Source organism: Nyctereutes procyonoides, unplaced genomic scaffold (assembly GCF_905146905.1).
Source record: "Nyctereutes procyonoides isolate TBG_1078 unplaced genomic scaffold, NYPRO_anot_genome, whole genome shotgun sequence".
Taxonomy (NCBI): Eukaryota; Metazoa; Chordata; class Mammalia; order Carnivora; family Canidae; genus Nyctereutes; species Nyctereutes procyonoides.
In genome coordinates this window covers 33,213,900-33,235,096 of record NW_026575126.1, presented here as the reverse complement: position 1 = coordinate 33,235,096, position 21,197 = coordinate 33,213,900, and the positions used below count along the sequence as shown (strand labels likewise).

The window sequence follows — 21,197 nt, the reverse complement described above, 5'->3', positions numbered from 1 at the left end:
TTGACTGGAATGCTACCCAAAAGGAACCTAAAAACAAAAACATGTAAGTGATACACACAAACATGGATGAATCTCAAAACCATTATATGGAGAAAAATAGCCAGGCATAAAAAAGTACACCCTGTGTGACTTCATATATAATGAAGTTTAAGAGTAAGAAAAATGATCTTACAATGCTAGGAATCAGAATAGTGATTGTCTTTGGGGGAATTGCAGAGGAATTGCAACTGGAATTGACTGGAAAGGGAAATATTATTTATTTTGATCTTGGTGATGGTTGTATACATTTGCTGACATTACAGCATATACTCATCTGCCATGTATTTTACTGTATATCCCTTTTGTGCCAACACATACTATCAGCATAAAAATGAGCAAAACAAACTCAAATAATTGGAGCTGAATAGATGCCATCTTCTTTAGCCATACCATACTCCATCTGCATGGCTCCTGTGGGTATTAGGCTTGTAACTCTTAAGACTATTTTATTGCTTAAAGGAGTACATGTTAGCTCCCTGGAAAACTCAGCTGCTCCTAATAACTAATTCCTTCAAGATTCCAGAGAGTGACGATGTTCAGCTCTTTTTGTCCCTTGCATGTTTTGTTCAACATCACTTTCTAAGCTTGCTTTACTTTGGGTGTTTCAGTTGGATATCTGTCCTTATGTATCAAATGATTAACTATTATTACTGAGAGCATTTCAAACATTTTAAATAAATAGGAGCACTGCTTGACACAGCAGGCAGCAAGCTTAGGTGAAATAATAAAACTCATTGCCCTGAAGACTTACACAGATTCAAAATAATAATAAAAAATAGCTGCACACTGGCAAATACAATTATATATTTCAGATCCTCAGATTTTAAATCATAGCTCAGAGATTCATGACAATTTTCTAAAAGAAGCTATGGATGATTTCAAGTGAATGACAAGAAGGTCAACCAGTTCTCTTTCATAAGACATTCTTTGTTATTTCTATCAGGGACTAAATTCTGAGATGAAAGGATTAAATCTCTGACCAAGGATGGCATTTTAATATTATACAAATTCAGTTTCCACCAGAATAAAGAATTTTTTGATAAAATCTTAATATAAATCTTTGTGTTTTTCAGAAATTTAAGAGTATGTACACACGCACACACACATACAACCCTCTTATCTGTCAAATTCATTTACATTCAGAAGCATGATGCCATTTGAAACTTTATAAAAGAGGGATCTGTTCAAGGTCAACTATTATACTTGGTAACAAGCACTAAAAGTAGTTTATGAGCAACACATGTTATTAATTAATAATGCACATGCAGTTAAGTGCTGAGATTAAACAATATTTATGCATGCAAGTGTGACTCATTCTTTTCTTAGTGATTTATGAGACAGAATTTTTATCTAACAGACATTTTCAGGTATCTAATCAACCAGAGATATTGCGTTTTCATCACAAGGCAGAGATATTTCAAATTTAATTACAACTCATTGACCTACAGTAATGCTTTCAGGGTTGATTTCTATAGTCATCACCAGCAAGTTGAAGCTGGCCACTAATTAAAAGAATTACAAATCTAAAGATTGCTAAATAGTCTAGTAATATAGTAGGGTTTTTTTTTTGTTTTCTAAGATTTTTTTTTCTTAGAAATTTGGAGATGTTACCATGAATTCACATTGCTGTCTAGTCAATCTATGTCCTTACTTATGAGTTAATCATCCTGTGTAGATCTACAGCATCCCCTATGTGCCCAGAATAATCTAGTAGATTCCCACCTGATACTCCTGCTCACAGGTGTTTCTTGCTTAGCACTACCCACATGGACTAGATTCATCAAATACTATTTTCACAAGTTGGCCTGACACTCAAGATGTTTGTAATGTTAGAAAGCAGTATAAACCCCTTCTAAAACCACAGAGATTCCATGTCAGGCTCTGCCATGATATAGCTAAGCAAATTTATTTCAACCATAAAGTTATTTTAACTTTTTGACTTTATTTTTCTTATGTAAATAGATATGGTTAGTAGATAGTACCCGCTATACCCGCCTCTCTTGTTCATCAGTAGGTACAGTGCAATCAAGTTTGGCTGCACATAATGAATACCACAAAAAAGTCTAAAAAGTATCGATTTCTGTACCCGAGATACTGATAGTATTTAAATCTCTACAAGTGATTCCAATGTGCAACGAGATTGAGGAATAGTGATATTATTGAAGGAAATCATAAAAAAAAGTCTTCAGAAGTGGTAAATTGGTTAATTCTCTAAAAAAAAATCAAACATTTTTATCAAGTGAACTCTAAATCATCTTCAGACTCTTTATACAGCAGATTGCCTTTCTACCCAGACTGTCTCCCTAACAATGTTCTTTTTGTGTATCCATGGCCATAATGGACCAATTCTATGTGGCATTTATCACACTACCATAATGCAAAACAATTTTTTTTGAGAATTTGCCTTCTCCCATATCTGAAACATCCCTACGTTCTTCAGTATGATATAACTTTTGTCATAATATGGGTTGAAAGAAATGATAGAATGGTGTGCTTTTTTGGTTTCACCTTAGCAGACATAAATACCCCAGAACTGTATGTGCTAATTCAGACATGAGATAGACAAATCAGTTTAAATATTTGACAGCTTGACTGCAGTTGGTTGCAGACTGCAGATATATCTTTTTTTTTTTTTTTTTTACCCTTGGGATTTTACAAGGAAAACACATTGTAGAGTGGATTGTAATGCAAGAAAACTACGCTTATTAGCGATTGACAGCTGTAGGTTTCTGTCATCTTCAAGAAGGAAAGATGTGTGGTAATAAAGGAACTCATCCATAAATCTGTCTATGATAGAGGAGACGTTCTGTTAAAATTCAGTACAGATGGGAGCATTTTGGGACATAGGAGGCAGCAGTTCTCCTTTTGACTTTCTCTTAAACATAGTTCCTGTCTTCTGAGGGCTTCAGAATTTTGTGTAGTATTTTAAAAATCAGCCACATGCTGCAATTGTGAAGATAATGCAATCACTGGACATCAGCAGAATGCATTCTTCTGCAACGTTGGTGAATCTGCATCAAGCCATTTACACTTGTTTACTCAGTTTTCCCAGGAATCCAAAACAGGCACTTCTGAAATGGTTGTTTGGGATTATGGTTAACATCTGGAATAGGAAAGAGGAGTGAATAACATCTGCCTGACACCTGAGACACTTCTTTTTATCTTTCAATGCCAAACTTACCAAATGAGTGGGGTTTATTTATTGCCTCTATTTCCTGCAACCTAAAGATTTCTTTCACCACCCGGTGAGTCTGCTCACTGAAATGGTTTCTGACAACGTCTTCATTTGTCAATTTCAACAGTCTTTTCTTTGTCCTTATTTTATTGATGTTTTGGTACATTTACACATTTGACCACTTCTATCATTTGCCCCTGGTGTCTTGACAATACTATGTTTTGAAGTATGTATTCTTACGTCTTTTCTCTTTTCTGTTGGGCTTTATTTTCTTCCTTCTCTAGAAGATCTAAGGATGTGATAGCTTTCTCCACCTTTCCTTCTTATCTTTTAACATCTCCTTTCAGTATTTTATTGACTCACATCTCCAATGATCATTGCTAAGAAAATAGCTTCCAAAAAAGAAAGAAAGAAACAAAGAAAATCATTAACCTCCCATGAAATTTATCTGGTGAATTTTCACTTGAATGTTTGACTGCATTTAGAATAACAGGCTCATCTCTGAACTTCAGCATTTTCATGTTCAGTTAATCTCAGAGTCTTAGGATTTTTTTTTTCTTTTGCAGTCTTTGCCAAGTCTTTCTTTCTAGCCTCACTACTTCTAGTCTAATCCTGAATCTCTTCTTATCATTTTTGAGTCATTGTAATAACATTCCACAAGAAAACTGTGATCCCTACATTCTTCCATTTCTTCTGGTTATGTCCATCTAATTAATATTCCAAAATATAAAGTATATCACATCATGTCCTCATTTGTTATCTTTCTGCAGTATCTTTCCTTTGCTCAGTGTAAGCTCCACAAAGATACTTTATCCATCTTATTATTATATTCTCAGTTATTAGGTAACTAGTAAATAGTAGATTTCAATAAAACTGTTGAATGAATAATGTAGAATCTTTTTTTTAAATGCAGTCTGAATTTAATGTTTTCCACAATTTGACCCCAATTTACTTCTTTAAACCTATCTTTCTTTATTCCTTTCTGTGAATCATAAGTTATAGTTAGTCCCCAAATATATTGTGTACATCCCTTCAATAATTCCATTTCAAGAACTGTCTAAATGGTTTTCTCTTCCTATATTTGTCTTGTAATCTTGTCTTTACTTAAAATTCTAAAGTCTGACTTCCTTCATCACTTCCATCTGAAAATGGCAGCTTGTATTTGTTTACATTTATCCCAAGCTTTCACTTTGCTATGTGCTTTCCATAGATAGGCATTTACATTTCACAATCACCCTGTGAAGTTCCTCCTCCATAACTGAGGCCATCATGGCTTGGAGAAATTAAGTCACCTAGCAGTTAAATTATAGAGCTCAGATTTGAGCCTTAAATAGTCTGACTCCAGAGCCTGGATTCTCAGTTCCCATAGCCTTCACAGTCATGACATTCTCCTCTGAGCTCCTGGCATGGGGTCTGCATTGCTCATTTAGCATTAGTCATATTTCCTTGCATGATCGTTTAATTTGTCATATGTATTAACCTTGTCTCTCAAATGCAGAGAAAAGATCTGAATAGAGATATGAACAATAATTACTGAAGTGTCATTATCGACTTATGGGATTTCTTTTGGATCGAAATATACACTGTTGGCCTGGTGAACTAACTACTGAATAGATATTACCTGTTCAGTGCTTTATCCTAACATGAGCATTAAATCCACTTAGCAAAAATATATTTTCAGAACTGCAGTAGATGTAAAATAAGAACATCTCTTTATTTATGTAAATAATTAAAAATAAATGCCAGGCATGCCCCATTCCTACTCATTTAAGTCATTTTAATGATACATGAAATAAAAAAGGAGATTTTGTTAAAGGTCTCTAAGGAGAAAAGGGCAACACCACTAAATAAAGAAGGATGATCATGCTGGGACAAACTTGAAAGGAGATGGCATTTATACAAAATGCAATTTACTTTGACAGTAATTTTCTCAATTTCCCTGGTTATTATTGAAGATATATGTGTGTTTGAATAAGAATGCTCTGTCTTTCCTTTCTAGCCAGCTGCTCCGTTTGATCCTACAGTGAAGTCACCATCCTGTGTTAATGGCTTCACAGTTTGTTCCTGGAGAAGAAAAAAATTATTATGATGTCACAAATCTGTCATTTTGACTTCACTGCAGGGTCAGGTTGGGGGAAGAGAATGGGTTGTAAGGGATAAAATCTTCCAGGCGGAAACTTTCTTCCCATAATAAGAAATAGGTTTAGGATAAGCACTTAAAATCAAGTAGACAAAGGGTACAAGACTTTATGTTCACAGGTGTCATGTTAGAAATAATCCCATCTGAAGTTCTTCTAGTTTTAATGACGCCAGGATAAATAACTTTTTCTTTCTATGTCCAAGTCAATCTCTTTGTTTTTCTGCATGTACCTTACAGGTCCTGGTTTCAAAGGGAAGAGTGTCCTTTTGGTGTTTGTAGTTTTTTTGAACCTATTAAGCTCTTTGAGGAAGAGAAGGACACTGTGGCCCATATTAAGAAGGAGTTTGACAAGAAGTACAACCCCCCTGGCACTGCATTGTGGGGAGGAACTTCGGTAGTTATATGTCACATGAAACCAAACACTTCATTTACTTCTACCTGGAGCAAGTGGCCATTCTGCTGTTCAAATCTGGTTAAAAGCATGAACTGTGTCACACATCCAGTGATCCATCCAAAACCAAGGTCTGCAGCCTAAATTCCAAACACCAGGGCAGCCCAGGTGGCTCAGCGGTTTGGTGCCGCCTTCAGCCCAGGGCATGATCCTGGAGACCCAGGATCAAGTCCCAAGTCGGGCTCCCTGCATGGAGTCTGCTTCTCCCTTTGCCTGTGTCTCTGCCACTCTCTGTGTGTGTCTCTCATGAATAAATAAAATAAAATAAAATAAAATAAAATAAAATAAAATAAAATAAAATAAAATAAAATAAAATAAAAGTTATTCAAAAAATAAAAATAAATTCCAAACATCAGAGACTGAAATCTTCGGCCTTGCCTAGGGGAACACCTCAATCTTTGAACCTTTATTGTGCTGTTTTGTACCGGGCATTCTCTGTACAAATTTGTTGTGGTTATAAAACAATTAGCAAAACAGCTTACATTTGTATTTATTTTCTATTCCATACTTCCGCCCCATGTTTTTTCTTCTCAAAATCCATTCTTTTCCAAATAAATCTGTTGGAGAAGTGAAAAAGAAAAAGAGTCATGTCTCTCCACACGACTATCAAAGTGCATTGTCCTTTTAAATTAATGCATGCTAAAAGCAAAATTAATACATGCTAACTTCAGGTTTCAGATGGCAGAGTTGCAACAATTTTGTTCCTTCTTTCTCAAATCTATCGAAAATAATGACTCGAAGTTAAGAAGAAAAAAAAAACTAGCTAAAATGAAAAAAGAAATGGCAAAAATCTCAAATGAGAAAGTAATGCTATGCCTATCAAATGATATAAAATCTGGGCCAAAGGAGGGCTGAATGCTAGGAGCCAATGCACTCCTTTTTGAACATGGATGAATATTGATTTTTCCAAAAGTAAATGTTATAATCCAGAAAGTCATGGCCAATGGTTCTTTGATTAAAGATGACAACATCCAGGGGGTATAGTGGTGCAGAAAACTACAGGACCTCCCTGTGGAATAGAAATTTAATAGCATAGAATGGCAGGGGAGGTGGCACTAAAGTAGAAACCCAACTGGCACTCACTATTACTCTTGAGAAAGCCTCACACTCTTTTTAAGAGTGCCAGGGGTGAAGCGGGGTTGGAAGCAGCAGCACAGGGAACATCTGACATGAAAGGTTTTTTTATGAGTCAACAATTACTACTTGCACACTGAAAGGAGTCATGCATTCAGGACAATGGGAAAGACTGGTGCGGTGTGAGAATGTTTGAGACATTAAATTTCAGCCTAGTCTCTGGACCTCCCTATCTTTTTTTTTCCTTTAATTTTATTTATTTATTCATTATATATATATATATATATATATATATATATATATATAGAGAGAGAGAGAGAGAGAGAGAGAGAGAGAGAGAGGCAGAGACATAGGCAGAGGGAGAAGCAAGCTCCATGTAGGAAGCCTGATATGGGACTCAATCCTGGGACTATGGGATCATGCCCTGAGCAAGGGCAGACACTCAACCGTTGAGCCACCCAGGTGTCCCAGGATCTCCCTATCTCAGAACTCATTCTCCTCAGTCCTTTACATTATTTTTGGCAGATAGTTAACTTCATCCAAACTTGAGTAAAACTTAGAAACCAACAGATAAACTGTGGGCCTAATGAAGGAAGAAGACAGAAGCAAATGGTAGTAAAATCTATCATAAGAATTCCTACTTAAAAACACACAGGGAGAATTTAAATAAATAGCTTCTTCTATTCTCAAAGAAGTCAAAAGACAAATTTAAGGGCCCAAATAGGAGACTCTATATAATAGAAGAAAAGTTAAAAGTAAGCTGTTGGTCCTCAGGAAAACAAAAGTAAGGAACAAATAAAATATGCTGGAAATAAAACCATATAATAAGGCAATTTAAAATATAATGAAAGTGATTGAAAGCCAAAGATATGGTCAGTAGAATGGGGAAAAACACACAAAATTAAATGGAAAATAACAAAGATGCAAAAATAGTAATCAATAAGATGACAGAAAATGCAAAAGAAATCTCACTCATGCATATTTAGTGTTCCTGAAGAAACCAGATGGAATAATGATAAAAGCTTTTGAATATATATATTAAGAAAAAGTCCCTGAAAAAAAAAATACTTTTATTTACAGTTCTAAAAGACATTTGTGTCAGGGGAAAAGATGATACAGAATTATCAATGCCAAACTCAGTAAAATTGCTAAATTTCAATATCAAATAAATAATCATATAAACAAACTGGAAGAAAATAGATTAACAATCAGACTGCCCTCAAACTTTTATAAGAGAACTCAAGGCCAGAAGACAATACATAGAATGATAAAAGTTTTGAGAGAAAGCTACTGTGGCCCAAGATTTTATACCCAGTCCAGCTGTCCTTTAGGGGTAAAAGGCAATAGACCGACCATCTCATATGTGGAGGAACTTAGGGAATTCAACAACAATGAAACAAAAAAATGTTTAGGAAAACTACTGGCTGTATCTTGCCAACCAGAAGATAAATCAAAATGAACCTGAAAAATAGAGAAATAATGTAAAAAAAAAAGAAAGAAAGAAATTAACAGTAAGCTCTGAGTCTGTTGATATAAAATTGTAACTAGAGTGTGACTTTTAGCTAAAGGATGGAATTTAAGTGGTATTAAGTATAAAATGGAAAAAAATAAAGGAATATCCTGGATGTATAGTATAGGAAAGGAAATGGGAAAAAGTCCAAGACTAATTTATTCATCTATCACATGGACATTCAATGAATTTGTCTGTATTTGAAGCTTATAGTTAAAAATACTGGATTACAACCTTTTAAACATTTTAATAAGCAAGCTAGTTAAGGAACTAATATCTCTCCGCTGAAGAAACATTTATGTGAATTCTAGAATTTTATTTCCACTTGATTTTTTTCCTCTCTTAAATTCAAATAAAATAAAAAAAATTAAAATATTTTACTTATTTATTCACAAGAGACACACAGAGAGAGGCAGAGACATAGGCAGGGGCAGAATCAGGCTCCACACAGGCAGCCTGATGGGGGTCTTGATCCCAGGATGCCAGGGTCATGACCTGAGCCAAAGGCAGATGCCCAACCACTGAGCCACCCAGGTACCCCTCAAATAAAAATTTTAATTAGATATTTGTATTCAAGCGGTTTGTATGATGTGATTTCATTACTCCAAAATTATTACTAAAAGCCTTATATATTTCTATATCTAGTTGCCTAAGAATCTGGCCATCTAGGTCTCTTTAGATAAAAATTCTCTGGCATCTAGTTCTAATTCTATATATCCTTACTTATTACCTTCTGCCTATGTAAGGACATAAAGAGATGACTGAAATAAATTTTAACTAAAGTTAATTTCTGGGTGAGGAGAGTTGGAACAATATTTTACTTTGTATCTTTTCAACATTGACCTTTTACTTTTATCCTGATTTTTGTTTTTCAAAACCCACACTGATTTTGAAAGGGTGTCTTTCTCATTTGTCAAACATTCACATAAGAAAATCTTTGATTTGATTTGAATGAATAGTTATTGAGTTGTGGTGACTGCCAAATAGCACAATCTGAAAAGTTCTACATGTTGCTTTAGAAGTCTCACTTCCTAAAATTCATCCCTCCTTGGGTTTTAACCTCATTATTCTGTCTCCTTCATGGACTGCTATTCTTTGTCATTTCCAGATTCCAGCTGCTTCTCTAGCTCCTTTTTCCTACAAGTAGAATTTCATCAAGACTAGTCCTGGTATTAAAAAAAATAAATTAAAAAAAATAAAAATAAAAATAAAAAAATAATAAATAATAATAAAAAAAAGACTAGTCCTGGGTTTTAGCTCTTCTCTGTTCCCGCTTTCTACTGAAGCCCACAGAAAGTATCCTTTTATCTCTAAGAAGATGGTCATCTCATCCATTCCTCCATCCATCCTCTCTCCTGAGCTCTATATAGTTTTTTCTGTGTAGGTGCATGAAACTTTTCATTTTAAGTTACTGCCATCTCCCCAAGCTCAAGTTGGTTAAAACTGATTTGTCAGTTTTCTTAAAAACAACACAGGCAGACATGCACACATCAAACTAATGAGAACAACAACAAAACCTTATTCTTCCTTTCAAAAAGGAAGTTTATTAAAGTCTGTTAACTGCCAAATGTTTCAGATGGAGCTGTCTATATTAACATTCTAGTTCCTCACCTCCCACTCAATTCTTATCTGACAATAATTTGGATTTTATCCCTTCCCCTCAGTCTAAACTACTCTTAGCAAGGCCACCAATACCCTTCACATAACTAGATCCAATAGCAGGTGTGTTTTAGGCTTCAACCTTTGTGTCCATTAAACAACCTTCAATACTGTTAAGCACTTCCAGTAAGAAACAGTCCCCTTCTTAATTTTCTCACAGCACATCTTCCTCATTTTTAACTCTAACACTCAATTCTCTAGTCTCTTGTGCCAGCGCATCCTCCCTATTCAACTTCTAGATACAGCAGATTTCCAAGGGTTGCTCTAAGCTCTGTTAAGTCTCTCACTGTAAACTTTCTTTACAGTGGATATCATCCATACCTATGACTCATCTGTTTGCTGGGGACTTCTACATTTAGATCTGCAGCCTAGACTGCTCTGCTGAGTGTCAGACACATGTTTCTATCTTCTGACTCAACATTTCCAATTGGATGTCTCAAAGACATATCAAACTCAATTTTTCTAGGAATGAACTCATGATTTCCCCTTCCAAACCTGGGTCTGCACTGTTCCTGGCCCCAGGAATACTCTTTCCATCATTTTCTTTTTTTTCTTTCCATCATTTTCCTAGTTAACATCACTCTCTCAGAACAGCATCCTTATACCACCTCACCTCACCCAGGTGCTCTTGTTGCATGAACTCATAGCTGCCTCTGTTTTCCTTTATAAGTCCTATCAGAGTTTGTAATTATGTATTTGTTATTTGGTTATGATTAATACATTGGTTATTTGAATAACATGAATCACCTCATGAAGAAGAGTATGGGTGTATATGTATATATAAGATTATATATATAATGTAATACATATATATTTAATATTTATTAAATAACAAATATATAATATATAGTATATGTATATGTGTTCAAACATTTAGAATATTTGTTCCATAAGTGCATATAATTACTGTACTTAGATATTGGTTATTTGATATCTGGCCATCTTTCTATCTTCTTCTAAAGATTATGAACTCTACTGAATCCCCATGGATTTGTACAAAATTTGGCAAATAGTGTGCCCTCAATAAATATTTGTTAAAATAATACACTTTTTGAATAAATTAATAAGTAGCAGAGCATTCTCTATGGTATCTAGCCTTTAAGTCATGACATCTCTGTGTTTTCTTTAGCCTCACCCTATCTATCCAATCATTATTAAATGCATTTGAAATACAAGCACCTCTCCTACTCCTCTTCTTCCTGTTTCTATTCCTACCATTCTGGTTCAGTTCTTAATCACCTTATATTTAATCTATTGCAAGTGAAAATTTGGTCCCTGTCCTCCAATATATCCTCTCTAACACAGAGAGATTAAACATACAAGAATTAAGCTTTGTACCTTCTATTCTCTCATACAAAAACTCTTCAACATTTCTAATTAATCACTAAATAAAAATCCACATCTCTTAGCTTTGGCCTAGCTCCAGACTTTCTGACATAGCCAAGCTATCTGCTCATTGTCCTTTTAAAATGGTTTGTACAGTCTAGTATTTTTGATGCCATGGTTCCTCTTTCTGAAATGTAAGTCCCCCTCTCCCACCTCCACAGTATATATGCAGGTACTATTCCACACTTAATAACATTCTACTAAACATCAGGGCCATGCCATGAAGCTGTGAAATTTTCGCCAATCCTTGGCTAAAAATATTCTCTTCCTCATGTGACACAGTGTTTGTCCCACACAATACAAGATATTATATCAGTTATGATTTTTAATCACATATATATTATTTGTTTTTTTGGGTGCCAGTGGCTTATTTCCTTGGTTTTTTAATTCTCTCCCCAAATATTTCTGGTGTATCCTGGGAGATGACAGATTTTAAATTTCTTCAGTTTAGGCCCCTATTTCCAACACCCATGTGTTCAAAGTTTGCAAGTGATGAAAAATTCTGATATTTGTCACTTAGATATGTACACAAACATATCTGTACTTCCTCCTCTGTCTGCATCCATTTGCATAGGCCTATTGTATGTGTCTCTCTGTAGACATACCTGGTCCTAATGTCACTCCACATCTGTCCTGCCCTAGTCTGTACTTCCAGAGTGTTATATGTATAGATAGATATACCTATAGCTTCTGTAGACAAGAGTGGAAGGGTCTGTTTCATGACTTGAATGTAGTAAGTTATAATGTCTGAAACATATCTGTCCAGGGTGACCTCAGGACAAATAGGATTTTTTAAAAGTGTGTGTGTGTGTGTGTGTGTGTGTGTGTGTGTTGTTGCAGCTTGCCAACTAGATTTTAAGTTACCTCAGGGTAAGAACAATGTCAACTACTTTATTTCCCAGTGCCCACAATTACAGTAGGATCCAGCAGAGTGTTTGTGTCTTTCTTCTCCAACTCCTCCTTTTGTTTCCAAATAGCAGAGACCTAAGAATAAAGTATTGATTTTAACAGTAGAATCTTAACCGACAAGGGACAGAGGCAAGTGAAAGGTCATGATTATGATGGTGTGCCCTTCTACTATCGCTATTTGTAGTAACAATTAAAATATTTGTAACACATGTATCTGTCTTTTGTACTGTTTCAAATGGTATTCTAATTAATAATTTCATTAAACCTCCATGGAGGACTAACTCAACATCAATAATAAGAGAACTTAATCGATCTTCTCTCCCAGTGCATGGAAATGAATTTAAAACCTGTATCTTGGGATCCCTGGGTGGCTCAGTGGTTTAGTGCTGCCTTCAACCCAGGGCCTGATCCTGGAGACCCAGAATCGAGTCCCATGTCGGGCTCCCTGCGTGGAGCCTGCTTCTCCCTCTGCCTGTGTCTCTGCCTCTCTGTGTGTGTGTGTCTCTCATGAATAAATAAAATCATAAAATAAAATAAATAAAATAAAACCTGTATCTTGATATCTAAGTCAGAATAATAGTTTGTTTTTGTTTTTGTTGTTCTTTAATATTGAGAGGTGAAAATTTTATACATACTTAGTAGGAGCTTCTAAAATAGGTTTTGGAAGCAGATGAACCTGTAGAGATGTATACAGAGTTTACATGGGTTTTCATGCTGGTATGAAGATTCAAAATGTACCCTAAATCTTTAAATATCTGAATGTTCAAATCTGAATGTTCTAATAGAAATGGGATTGTCGGCAAATTATAAATAAGTCAGATCCTAAATTTCAATATAAAGAGAACGAGAGAGAGAGAGTGCGAAATATAAATAAATATAGGAGATTTCCCCGACTTTCAGAAAACTCTTTGGGCCAGTGTCATAAAATTAAATAGCTATAATAAAAACGTTTTAAGACTACATGAAAATGAGTCCTTTTGCTCGAATCAAACCAGTTCAAGAAAATTTGGCCCCTTTAAAGTTGACCTCATTAATTTCATGATCTTTCGATGCCACATAGCACCCCAACTGTGCGGATTAGTTTGTACCTTTGAAACCCACCAGCATCATATATCTCTGAAGATTAAAAAAAATACAACATAGAACTCTGAACTTGTGTAATTAAAATGCAGGCATTTGTTCAAATAGCTCTTGCATTGAGCTATAAATAATCATTTGAAAATCTTTTTAAAAATAAAATAGATATAATATAGAGCAGACATTAAGCATTTCTTTGTTAGAGATGGCTGCTCCTAAAGATTGGGGATAGAGAGTGTTTCCTATAAAGTTACTGGGCATGTATGTGTACATCACTCTTCCCATGACCTTGACACTAACACAGAGTTAACAATTATCTTGAAACTCATGGCCAGTCAATTGGCAGTCAATTCCCCTTGCATTTTAGGTAAGCAAAAATAGGGCATTTCTGCTGCATTATTTTGGGGAGGACCATGATAGGTAGATATTTCCTGCCACTCATTGAATTGCCCCAGCTTGATTAATGTGAAGTCAGGTATCCCTTTATCTATAAGGTGAGCGTTCATTCCAGTTCTATAAGAGAAGTTTCCTATATTTAAACCCATATTAGTTTTGACATTCATTCCACAATAGGTAGTTTACATTACTTGACAGTAATTACCAAGTGATAGTTTTGATTGAACTATTTAACATGCCTTTTAAAAAATGCTCATCGGAAAGACTGATACAATAAGAGGCAGATTTACAATCTCTGAAACCAGATTACTTGGGGCACATCGAATTGTAAGACAGTTTTTGCCTTTCATTTCTGGAATGGGTTTGGATATATTTTGCTCACCATATGTTGGATGTAAAACTAGAAACCAACAAGGAACGTAAACATCACTCATGATTTGAGGTTTAAAAATTTTTGGAAGCCCTCTGATTTATTTTGCCAGAAAAGTAATTCCACTCTACTGAGCACTATATCCCTTATAGCCATAAGAAGCACAATTTGCCTTCCTGGACTTATTCCCCTCTGATGGTTTCTGTGCTCTGTGAGCGATTACAGAAATGAGCAAAGAGGTTTGGTATGTGTGGAGTAATGATGTGAGGGTTCAACCTCCAAGCTATGACTTCAGATACTGTGTATATCACAAAGTCAGACAATTCTCTGCCAACAACTATATTGTAAAGTACTGACTTGCCCTGTCAGAAATGCATCCTATAATGAGAATTCCTTGATTCATATTGAAGGCTTGATTTGGGGGCTACAGGATTTTTTTTAAGACAGAGAAACCAGCAAATTGTGTTTATGGTTGTGTATGCTGATAATCTAGTACTGTGATCCCATGAAGAATAAAACCAAGTTGTCTTACAGGGGTAGGAAACTATTTATTTTATTCCTTAACTTCTCAGTAAACAGTGACTGCAAGTGCTTCTCATTAATCAAAAGAAAGACCTCCAGGCACAGACTTGGCAACATGCTATAATGTCCTTATATGTTAGGAGGTACTAAACATTTTTTCCAAGCGAATTAAAAAGTGCAGTTTTTTCCCTGACTCAGCAAAATTCCATAGAAAAAAACCTACACATCACACCATTTGCAGAATGTTAATTAAGCACTGGACGGGTTCAGATGGTTGCATTTTTACTTTAAAAAAACCACCTATATTTTGATAAAGACATGATAGTGCAGAGATTGGAAATGGATGCTCACTGTGTTACATCAGGCCTGTTGATATTGTTTGTTAGGCCCTGTGGTCTTGACCCAGAGGATTCTCCTTTTCAAAGTTCCTTGGTAGCCTTTCACATATAAATCTGGATTTTCAGCTTCTCTTAAAAAAAAAAAGAAAAAAAGAAAAATCAGCAACACTGGTCCCACATTTCTGCCTTGAAACAGCAGGTGGGGGCTGAGTATCCCCTGCTGTTCTGCTCTCCTGACTCTTGTTTCTCTTACAGTGTCTAAAATCCAGGATTCTCCATTTGCTTCCTTACCTGTCAGGCCCTTCTGAGAACCTGTGTATGTGACCTTTGTATTAAAGCTTTCCTCTTTTGTGTGTGTGTGTGTGTGTGTGTGTGTGTGTGTGTGTGTGTGATTTTCTTCATACATTTGTTTGTAATCTAGAATAGTACTTCTAAAAGGCTTAAACTGATGCAGGTGATTTCAATGTTTTGAATAATCAGTTAGGAACAGAGAACATCTTGCATAAAATACATCAAATGTCAAAGTCAGAAAGAGTCCTTCCAGGGTAGAGTGGGTGCCATGTCGTTGGAGTGGCACCGTGAGTAAAGGTCACGTCTAGAGTCGGCAGGTGAGGCAAAAGTTAAGTATAGGCAAGCACGCCCTTGAACATCCCTTCCGAAGGTGCCAAGTTGGAAACAGATATACTGTCTCTCAGTAAATCCAGTACAGCCAAATTTTCTCTCTAGCTTTGGAACAGATAGACTTTTTTTTTTTCTCTTTTGGTTGAGCCCCAGATGAAGTAATTGCATTGAATTCAGGAATCATATTATATGTAATAAATATCTTTGAAAACTAGGGTACTCAGAACTGCAGCAAGGTAGTCGCTGAGAGAGGGATATGGGAGGGATGTGAATTCACCAAAGAAAAAGGCAGAGTTCCATTTTGCACCTCGCACTCACTCTGGGGCATATGCTCACTGAGTGGAATAGCAATTGAAATGTTCATATGCTATGTGATTCTTTGTCTCTCGAGCTCTCTCTTTCCTTCCTTCTCTCTCTCTCATCCTTTTATGAGCACATGTACTTATTTGACTAAATTTGAGTTTGTGCCTGTGGTAGAAATAAACTGATTCACCTATAGGATCACCTAGCACATGCTTGATCACTTACTCAGTTATTAGAACATAGGACAGCACTGAGGGGGGCACTTGACCGGATGAGCACTGGGTGTTATGCTATATGTTGGCAAATCGAACTCCAATAAAAAATATACAAAAAATATGAAAATATCCACACACACAAAATAAATAAATTTAATTAATTACTTCAGGTAAAAAAAAAAGAACATAGGACAAAGGAAGTGAAGAATAGTGTTTTGATTTCTGATGAGAACAATTCATAGAAAAATGACCATACCAGTTAAGATATTTGGTAAGCGTCCTGTGTGTGTGAAGTGCTCTGACAGGAGCTGTTTGGGATGAAGAGTGGTGCAATGTGATTATCTTTACCAAAAGTGTTCTAAAGTCTCATACATTTTACAACTTAGAGGTTTAAGAAAATTTGGCAGTGCCAGAGAGTTGCTGTTTGATTTCAGCCATTGAGTGTATTTAAAACAGAAATATATATGAACACAAAAAAGCAAGAGGGAGGTAATCTCATAGTCAAGTATGGTCCTTTAGGCTGATCAAATAGCATTATGAAGATCAGTACTGCCTCATATCTTTGCCTGTGAAAGGTCATCAAGGAGCCACCAACTTAAATGTAGAGATACTGTATGTGCATTTTAAAAAGTTAATGACCTCAACAAGTGAAAGTTAAGAGTCAGATGAGTAGGGTAAATGAGGTTTTTATGAGCCAAAAGGAAAATGTCCAAGCACTGGAGGTTAAAGAAAGGATTTAGACATTCCAATTAATACATAAACACCTGCCTCCTACACATCTGCTGATTGACCGAATGGATGTATGGATGAAATTGGGATGGCTTCATCTATGAAGTCTTCAGAGAAGTTGTAAGATTTGAGCTGGCCTCAAGAAATAAATTGGGAAGCCGGGGTGGCTTAGTGGTTGAGTGTCTGCCTTCAGCTCGGGTCGTGATCCTGGGGTCCTGGGATCGAGTCCCACATTGGGCTCCCTGCATGGAACTTGCATCTCCCTCTGCCTGGGTCTCTGCCTCTCTCTCTCCCTCTGTGTGTGTGTGTCTTTCATGAATAAATAAATAAAATCTTAAAAAAAAAGAAATTGATGATTTGGAGAGGTGACCAGGGCAAGGAGGAAAGACTAGAGCAATGATAAGATCACAAGTGTAATAATGTTTGAAATGTTAGAAGAAAGGATCCAGCAGAGGGTTTGTGTCCTTCTTGTTCAACTCCTCTTTTTGTCTCCAAATAGCAGAGACCTAAGAATAAAGTGAATTCAAAACTTAGTAATTATGCATTGCATGTTTAGAGGTCCTAGAGTCATGGACATGGAATAGTCAGGTAAAATAGCCTGCAGAGAAACAAACAAAAATGCATTTACTACCCAAACTGCTTCACTATCATGGCTTTGCTTCATAGTTATGCTCACATAGACAATTCTACAATTATGGAAAATAGATGTTGGTTGGGCTTGTGTTTTTTTGATGACTCTCAGGCAATGTCACCAGACAAAGATATTTGGGGCGAGGGGGTCGATGTGAGGAAAGAATACGTGGTAGTAGGAGAGAAGAAGCTCAGGGCTGGATTCTAAGTGTCGGTACTTATGTATCCGTAGAGAGAGCTTCAGGTAAACCTTAGTATTATCACTTTATGAAGAAGGTCAGAGGACTTGAGAGATCTTTTTCTAAAATCAAGTTTCTTAAGAAGGCTATTGTTTTTGAGCATGCCTGATGTATTCTTTTTAAAGGGAAATTCTGAATTTGAAAATAGAGAAGAGCAGAGAAAAAGCCTTTTGAATATGTTTGGTTAACCACTCTCGTGTGTGACAGGAATGACAAGGATCAGAGACTCGGGAACGTGCTAATAAATGACTAAAAGTTTTGGGCTTGCCATCACCTTTCCTTAGACTGCTGGTATCACTACGATAAGAGAAGCAGATCACGGTATCTGGATGAGTTAGTGACTAGTTGCCTCATGGATTTTGTCAATTTCTTTTTATCTCTGCGTGCCACTGTTGTCCAAGAACTTACTTGGGTGAGTCAGGTCCAAGCTCCTAATGGATTTTCCAATCTTCTCTTGGTGGCCCTTTGATCTTTTCTCTGCCTGGCCCCCAAAGTAATTTTTGTTTAAGTATTTTTCCAGATTTATTGACATATATTGAGTAAGTTTAAGGTGTACAGTGTAGTGTGATGGTTGATATATGTACATATGGCAAAATGATTACTCACAATAAGGTTAGTTAACCATCCATTGCCTGAAATAGTTGCCATTTGTGTGTGTTGTGTGTGTGTGTGTGTGAGGTGAGGACTTTTAAGATTTACTGTCTTAGCCCCTTTCAAGTATGTTATACAATATTGTTAACTATAGTCACCATGTTGTACTCTAGATTTTCAGAACTTATTCATGTTATAATTGTTAAGTTTGTACCCTTCGACCACCTTCATCCACTTATCCCACTTCTGGTCCCTGACAACCACCAATCTACTCTCTTATGTTCCCAGGAGTTCTTTTTTCTTTTCTTTTGACTCCGCATGTAAGTAAGGTCATTTGGTGTTTGTCTTTCTCCATCTGATTTATTTCACTTAGTATAGTGCCCTCAAGTTTCATCCATGTTGTCAAATGGCAGGATTTCCTTATTTTTTACATCTGAATACTATTCCATTGTAAATATAGGTCCTATTTTTAAAAAGATTTTATTTATTTATTCATGAAAGACACACACACACACAGAGGTAGAGACATAGGCAAAGCAGGCCCCATGCCGGGAGCCCAATATGGGACTTGATCCCAGGACCACGGGATCACGCCCCGGGCCAAAGGCAGGCGCCAAACTGCTGAGCCACCCATGGATCCCCGATATGTCCCATTTTCTTTATCCATTTATCCATTGATGGAAACTAAGATTGTTTCCATGCTTTGGCTATTGCAAAGAACTCTGTTGTGGTCATGGGGGGAGCAGATGTCTCTTGGAGATAATGATTTCATTCCCTTTGGATATATACCCAGAAGAAGGATTGCTGTATCATATGGTAGTTTTATTTTTAATTTTTTGAGGAACCTCTGTAGTGTTTTTCCATAGTGGCTCTAACGGTCTACATTCCCACCAACAGTAAACAGGGGTTCCTTTTACTCCACATCCTTACAAGTGTTAATTCTTGTCTTGTTTTATATATATATATATATGCCATCCTAACTTTTGTGATGTGATTTTTCTTTGTGGTTTTATTTGCATTTCCCTAAGGATTAGTGATGTTGAACACCTTTTCATGGACCTGTTGCTCATTTACGTATCTGTTTTGGATAAATATCTATTCAAGTCCCTTTGCCCATTTTTAAAGTGGATTAATTTGTTTTTGCTACTAAGTGATATTATGTATAGTTACCTATGTATTATGGTTATTAACCCCTTATCATACATATGATTTACAAATATTTTCTCCATTCTTTAGGTTGCCTTTTCATTTCGTAATCATTTCTTTGGCTGTGCAGAGATTTTTAGTTTGATATAGTCATACTTGTTTATTTTTGCTTTTGTTGTCTGTGCTTTTGGTATCAAACCCAATTGCCAAACCAATGCCAAAACTGTTGCCAAAACCAATATCAAGGAACTTTTTATTTGTTTTCTTCTAGGAGTTTTGTTTCAGGTCTTAAATCCATTTTGAGCTCATTGTTGTGTCGGATGTAAGCTAGGAGTCTCTTTCATTCTTTTCAATAGGATATTCAGTTTTCCCAGTACCATTTACCGAAGAGATAGTCTTTTCTGCATTGGGGATTCTTGACTCCCTTGACCAACATTAGTTGACTGAATGTGTGTGGGTTTATTTCTGGGCTCCTGATTTTTTTTTCATTGGTCTACGTGTCTGTCTTTATGCCACTACTATACTGTTTTGGTGACTATATACCATAGCTTTATTGTATAGTTTGAAATCAGGAAGTGTGATGCCTCCAGCCTCGTTCTTCTTTATCAAGATTGCTTTGGCTATTTAGTGTCTTTTGTGGTTCTATACAAATTTTGGAATTGTTTTTCACTTCTGTGAAAAATACCTTTAGAATTCTGATGGGGATTGCATTGAATCTATAGATGGCTTGGGGGTAGTATGGACATTTAAATACTACTAATTCTTCTAATTCATGGATATGAAATTCTTTCTTCAATTTCTTTCATCAATGTGTTATTGTATTTAGATATTTTACAACGTCAGTTAAATTTATTCCTAAACTTATTTTTTTATTCTATTTTGAATGGGACTGTTTTCTTTATTTTCAGGATAATTCCCTGTGGTGTGTAGAAACACAATCAATTTTTGCCTGTTGATTTTGTATGCTATAACTTTACTGAATCTTTTTTTAAAAATTCTAACAGTTTTCTGGTAGATTCTCTAGGGTTTTTTATATATAAGATCATATTATCTGTAAACAGAGAAATTTTACTTTCTGCTTTTTAATTTGGATGTTATTTATTTAGTCTAATTCTTTTGTCTAGGACTTACAGTGCCATGTTGAATCGGAGTAGTGAGAACAAGCACCCTAACTTTATTCCTGGCCTTAGAGGAAAAGCTTTCAACATTTCACCACTGAGTATGGTGTTAGCCATAGGCTTGTCATCTATGGTCTTTATTATTCTGAGGTGAGTTCTTTCTATACCAAATTGTTGAGAGTTTTTATCCTTAAAGGGTATTGAATTTTACTCTTTTTTTGAAGATGTTTTTTCTGAGTCTATTGAGATGATTATATAATTTTTACCTTTCTGTTAATGTGATGTATCACATTAATTAATTTGCATTTCTTGATCCATCATTGTATCCCAGCAATTAAACCCAAATGCTCATGGTGTATAATTCTTTTAATGTGCCTCTGAATTCAATTTGCTAGTATTTATTGAGAATTTTTGTAAGGATATTCATCAGAGATACTGTTCCATAGTTTTCTTTACTTGTAAGGTCCTTGCCTGGCTTTGGTATCAGGTAATGTGGCCACATAAAATGAGTTTGGAAGTGTTCCTTCCTCTAATTTTTTTGGAACACTTTGAGAAGGAT

General features: G+C 35.8%; 1 long non-coding RNA gene across 1 annotated transcript in view; it reads left to right on the top strand.

Annotated features, from left to right (window-relative positions):
• Positions 1-20,743, top strand: part of LOC129520214 (uncharacterized) — an 84,679-nt gene extending 63,936 nt beyond the window's left edge. The window contains exon 3 of the long non-coding RNA XR_008666516.1: positions 20,645-20,743. This is a non-coding gene — a long non-coding RNA (uncharacterized LOC129520214). The remainder of the gene's footprint in view (positions 1-20,644) is intronic.
• The last annotated feature ends 454 nt before the right edge of the window (positions 20,744-21,197 follow it).